We start from the raw sequence: 6,727 nt of genomic DNA on the forward strand, positions 1-6,727 counted from the left end.
GATGGATTGATCCATCAATAGATGGATGGATGGATAAATGGATCGATGGATGGATGGATGGTTGGATGGATAGATGGATGGATGGATTGATCCATCAATAGATGGATGGATGGATAAATGGATCGATGGATGGATGGATGGTTGGATGGATAGATGGATGGATGGATTGATCCATCAATAGATGGATGGATGGATAAATGGATCGATGGATGGATGGATGGTTGGATGGATAGATGGATGGATGGATTGATCCATCAATAGATGGATGGATGGATAAATGGATAGATGGATGGATGGATGGATGGATGGATGGATGGATGGATCGATCGATCAATCGATCGATCGATCAATCGATCGATAGATGGATCAATAGATGGATGGATAGATAAAACTTTACTAATCCCTTGGGAGTTTAATTTTCGAAAATTTTGAATTTAGAGAACTGAGAAAGTAGCAGATTGATGTTGCTTTATCTGTAATTAGTTATAATTAAAATGTTAAAGTTACACTAGGGATGTAACGATACACTCAACTCATAACACGATATGAATTTTTTATCAACACGATTTGATCACGTTCCAGACTTTTTCTTTTTCCTTCCAGAAACACTGCACATCACCATTAATCTCCTCTTATCTCGATTCACGATGCATCGTTACGTCTCTAGTTAACACAATAATCAACGTAAATTAATCTTACCATAAAAGTGAAAGTTAAATGATAATTCTACTTTGTCAATGAGTGACTCTATCACAGAACCGCAGCAGTAGTGAAAGTGTTTACCTCTGAGGTTTTCCTCCTCTCCCTCTTCATCCATCTCCATCTTCCTCTTCCTGTCCGCCCAGGAACAGTGTCCTCAGGTGTTTTACGGGGAAAGTATCGAATGCCGTGTGGACAGATTTGTCTCTTCCTGAAGACCACAGACAGACATTTGTTTGACGTTCATTTGAAAAACTTTTACCAGTCTCTTTCCTACAGAGACACAGAGCGGGGAGGAAGTGGGCGGAGGGGGGGGCGGGCAGTGACAGTCTGTTCGTCTATAAAACTAACTCTTTCCATATTTGAATTGTTCTCTGTGATTAGTGTCAAAGACCAAAGATATTGGGAAACTTGAGTTGATTTTTTATTTTATAAACAAAACATTTTCAAGAACGTCGTGACATGAGTGACCTTAAGCTTAAGCTTGATGTTGATTTGACATCCGTTCTGTTGACATGCTTCATTATGGCTCGGCCAATTAGATTCCAAAGACTGCTGCGTTAATCAACAACGACCAATTTTAATTTTGATTGTTATAAATGACCTTAGACAAAGTAAAGTAGCAGAAACAAGCTCTGTACTGCAGTTCACAGAAATACAAACACAAAGGAAACATTTGTGAAATACTTAATACATATTTCTAAAATTCCCAGATGTGGCTTTTATTTCATGTTGTACTGTAATATTTAATTCTGAATATTATAATCAAGGCACCACCGAAGATGTTGATCTTTAACCTTGAGATGTTTATTAAGATATGATGTCTTTTGTAGTGTATTTTTAAAGCACATTTGAAATGTTAATAAATAGCAAAAAAAAAACCATCACAAGGTCTTTGATTGCCTCAGCAGTCAAGAAAAAATCTCATGCATTAATCGAGTTATGGATCGTAACCCTGTAATATTTATTGTGAGAAACGTTATTGTTTTACCCTTACGTTTTTAACTGGCTAGTACGTTATCAGTGGGAAGCTAGTCGTCCTGCACAGATATATGAAAGTATTTTAATAATTTAATGAAATTTAATGTAATTATTTCTTAAATAATTTACATTCATGAATCGACAAACTTATCCGAGATGAATCATAACTTTGTAAAACTGTCGAGAAACTCCTTATAATCCTTAGCTGTAGCCTAATAACGTACATACTTAGCAAAACAAAAAAATATATGTCCCTAATATTTAAGGGAAGATTTAAATAAAAAAACACATTTATATATTAATGATTTTCTGAAAGAATATTTGTTTCAGAATTGTATTTTCATGTCACGTTGTTTGATTATGGTTTTCATCATCGTGATCAGTTTTCTCTTGTAACTTCCTGACTGATAACAGTAGAGGGAGTCTAGATGAACAAACCAACACCATTACTAATAAACTGCTTTAACGATAACGTCTGCTGACCATGTCAGAACCACTGGAGGTCGAGTTTTATTAATGAGCTCAGAGCAGCGTGTGTTCACAGGCAGTGGGAGGTTTGAACGGGTACAAACTACAGAGGCAAATCAAGCCTGTAAATACCACAACATGACAAGACAAGTGAGACATGAGGGCAGGAGGTGCGTTTTTTTTTTACCCCAAAGGATATCGGAAACATGCATTCCACCGCGAGTCACTTCATACCCGTCTTTTTTATCGTTTACTTAAGTCTTTAGGTCAAACCAACACAGGGTGAAGTGCGCTGGGTTGTTTTTTTTTTTTGTTTGTTTGTTTTTTTAAATCTGGCTAAGGCTTTGCATCCAATCAAGGTTTTTGTATCAATAAATCGAAATGTGACCGAGCTGGAGTTCATGTCAGTCGATTTCTGACTAGAATTCCTTACAAAAAGTGTAAATCATTGTTTCTCAAAGACTGGGTCACGGCCCTGAGGTGGGTCACAAGAGTTTTTTGGGGGTCGTCTCCCATCATGTTTCCCAGGAGTTTACAAATAATGTCTATTGACTTGGGTCGCGAAGGTTTGTGAGTTTTAAAAAAGGGGTAGTGGTGAGTGGAGCGCCCACCTGTGGCTCCTTAAATCCTACATTTTGTAGTCTAATCAAAGTTTCCTACTTACCAGGCTTCAGGAGGGGGGTAGGGGACAATGATGAGGCGTGGCAGGGCGTGGGGTGGGGGGGGGTCTCCTGTGTTAGACAGCTTACTGCAATTAAAATTTATTTAAGGCTTACAAGGAATCCTTTCACTCTCGAACAAATCATAGTGAATTCCTGCGACTCTGACGAGGGTTTTGCCTTCCTATAATTACCCCAGTGCTGTAAGAGCAGTTCTGCGTTAGCCCCGCTGCCCCGGTGCCTCGGAGCCTCACACTTGTAATTAAATCATAAAATAACAACAACTGCAAATTCAGACCTTTCAGAACCAGCAGCGTAAGACTGTGATCTGAGGAAACGGCTGCGTGCCAGATGACTTCATCGATGCCACTCTGAACTCAACCTTTGTATAAATCTTGTTTTTATTGCTGAGGCGTTGGGCCTCGAGGCCTGATGCTGGGAAAGCGAGTGCTGCCGGCGTCCGGGGGGAGTGTCGCCGTGTAACATGACACACATCAAGAGATTACGAGTTCTAACAGGTTGTCAGGTACCGGGGTCTCCGTATGGTACCTGCTGGTCTGACAAAGTCTGTTTTTAGACATTCTTGTCATTTTAATTTTTTTTCTCCCAAACAATCACAACACTGTTCATTTTGGAAGTAATTTTGATTAAGTCTTATCTAAATGATTGAAATCATAACTTCATCATAACTTAAAATTTGGTGCTGGTTTAATTTTAGTTTAGTTTTAGTTTACAATAAATGATTTGAAAATGATTTACTTTGACTTACATAAACATTTTTTTATAATTTAATCTTTGAAAAATTTACTAAACTCTGATTAGAAAATATTTAAAAAAATATTTGATAGATAATAATAATAATATTAATATCAACAACAACAACAATAATAATAATAATATTAATAATAATAACAATAATTGAGACATTGCCTCTGGGCCCATCTCTAATAATAATTATTATTATTATAATTTATCAAACATGTATTTTTGTTATTAGTAGTAGTATTTGTAGTAGTAGTGATGCCTAAAATAAATCTGTCCTCTTCCAAAAAAATATATAATTTAAATTCAAGTCCAAATCAAAGTTGGTAACAAAAGCCCTCCATCAGTTACCATTCTGCCCACTAGTCCTCCAACTCTGATGTTAAAAACATGAACTGCACTTTGGACCAAGGCGATATCTCGGCATCGTCTACCTTCAGGTTCACCTGCTTCCCTCACCTTTAGTGACCTTTTCATATGTTTGGTTGTGTTTCTCTTCTCTGAATGTGTGTTGCCCTTCTGACCGAGTGATGAATTAAATGCCTAATTTAACATGGGCCTTTGTCGACCGGGTCTTTGTCTGTAGAGCTCTGTGTCGTCATTGTGAGGCTCCTGTGGGAGCCGCGGTGCTGTTGACGGCCGGGGGCTTCATCGTCTGCTGGTATTATCCTCCGCTGACAGCGAGTCCTTGGACAAGGCAGAAGAACTGTCAGGTCTCTCTGTCACACTTCTCTGCAGGCAGAACATGGCCAGCCCACAGCACAGATAGGGGTCCTAAAGAGCCGGGCTCGGTGATGCTCATCTCTAAGGATGCCTGATCCGGTTGTTTAGCAACCCAATGCGCCTGACAGTGTTTGTTGGCTTGTGTTTGGCTGCAGTGTGATGGAGTGGTGGAAGTGGTTGGGGTTACAGCCAAACTAACCAAACAACACCACGGCGCCTTTTGTTGCTTCATGAAAAGGGAGGAGCGATTGGGGGGATCCCGCTGTGTGTCCTTTCATGAACCAGAGTCATGGGAAGTTCAGGAAAACACACACACACACAAATATTCACTCTGGTTATTGGGATTTGTGAGCACCTCACATAGACATAACACATTCTCTAGTCCCTCTAGTCCAATCTTAATCCTCACCTTCACTGTAATCTGACCCATATCATATTCAAACTACAAACCCTTATCTTGAGCCACAGATTACTTTCTTGAAGCACAGGCTTGCAAAATGTCCCCACAAAGACAAGCGTCCCCACACATCTGTGTATTTTACAGAAAGTGTCCCCACAAGTATAGCTGCACCTGAAACAACCACACACACAAAAAGTCCCAAACTTTTTTTTTTTCCATGTTCCAATTGTAACATCTTTCCAACAATATTAAAAAACAAAACACTCGGTTTTTCATGTATTATCGTGTATTTAATATGACGTTTGGAAAACGATAAAATACCTGAGCTCAAAAACCATAAATTTTACATGGCTTCTGTCGACTCCAGTGTGAAAACACTTGAATTACAGAAGTGAAAAGCCACAGAGTGACGGCAGCCTCTTCCTCCTCCTTTCATCTCCCTCTAATCTCTGATGTTTGCTGAGCTCTCCGTCTTGTCAGCGGAGTTTGTTTAGGTTTTAGGCCCATCACCGGGGTTGTATTGCTCCACCTCACACCACATCTGAGGAGAAAGCTGCTGAAGGATCGACAAAGCCACAATCCCTAGCTTTGCCTGGAAAATAATTAAGGCTAACGCTGCGATAGTGCCGCTACTGCTGCTGCTGCTGCTGCTGCTGCCGCTGCTGCTGAGCTTCAGTTTGTTTTAGGCTGAAAACAAACTTATTTTATATAAATAAACGGACATTAGCAGCTTAAGGTGACGGGCGAAAATAGTTTACAACTTGTAATGTGTATTTTAATTTTCAATGTTTTTAAATGTTTTTGTAAAATTATTTTTTTATTATTTTTCTGATAGTAATCTAATATGTATCAACTTTAAAACGTAATTTTCTTAGAACAAAAGTCTTCAGTGTTTCTAACGTCAAGGACCTAAACTGGTGGAAGAACTCAATATATAAATAAAAACATATCTATATTTGAAATATATATATATAAACAATGTCAGTCAAAAAGACAGACGTTCAAGTTGACATTTCTAGTTTCTAGTTTCTAGATCTACTAACTCAACCAGAGCGTATCACACAAACAGGTGTTTACTGTGGGTATTTTCAAAATAAATGTGAACCGAATCCAGGTTTTGGTAATTTCTGTCCTTACTTTCGTAATTGCATTTATTGTATTATGTTTTATCAATATCAACCACCTACAGACAATTCAAATCATACAGCAGGGATTGTGAAAAAAAACCCCAACACTATAAACATTTCATTGTTAAATGAAACTACTCAATGTTAGAAACCCAAACTTTTTATTTACACTCTTCAATTGCGTATTTACTTATTTTACTGATTTTATTGATGATTTTTTTTCTCCAGCAAGTACTGGAATGTTTTACTGCAAAGTCAAGTGTTTCATTTCTAATACGTGGGCAGGTTGACGTGCACTCCAACCACTTGTGGTTGCTCTGAATCACAGTTGATGCACATGTTGTTCTTTGCCACACACTGTGGGCTTCAACTTCAAGTGCAGCGCCTGTGTAGGTCAAACTGACTGACCCATGGACGGTCAAGGACCGTAGACTGATTAATATTGATGAGGACGACAAAACTCACTAAAGCAGTGGTTCTCAAACTTTTATACCCTGTACCACCTGAGAAAACATTGATCTCTCTGAGCACCACCATGACGACCAACATTAGCATACAGCAGCATAGGCCTTCACTGTTAGCTTCCACCACAGGAGAGAATGTTTATAAAGACGTTTATGTTTAAATGTTGTATTATCCTGCATGGTATGTTTCAGATTTATTTAATTGGAAAATGTAAATGTGAAAATATGAAATTTCCTCACAGTTTGAGAACCACTGCACTAAAGTTTGGAAAGAAAGAATCGAGAGAGCATCAGCGTTGAGGGAGAGAAAGTCAGCTGGAGGAGAGGGAGGAGGAGGAGGAGGAGGAGGAGGAGGAGGAACCGAGGTGGAGGTGGAGGTGAAGATGTCGGTCCACTCCGAACTGGCCAGCTGTGCTCGGCAGGGAGAAAGAGTGGGTTGTTTCC

This window comes from Cynoglossus semilaevis, unplaced genomic scaffold, assembly GCF_000523025.1.
Source record: "Cynoglossus semilaevis isolate Cse_v1.0 unplaced genomic scaffold, Cse_v1.0 scaffold1715, whole genome shotgun sequence".
In the NCBI taxonomy this organism is placed as follows: Eukaryota; Metazoa; Chordata; class Actinopteri; order Pleuronectiformes; family Cynoglossidae; genus Cynoglossus; species Cynoglossus semilaevis.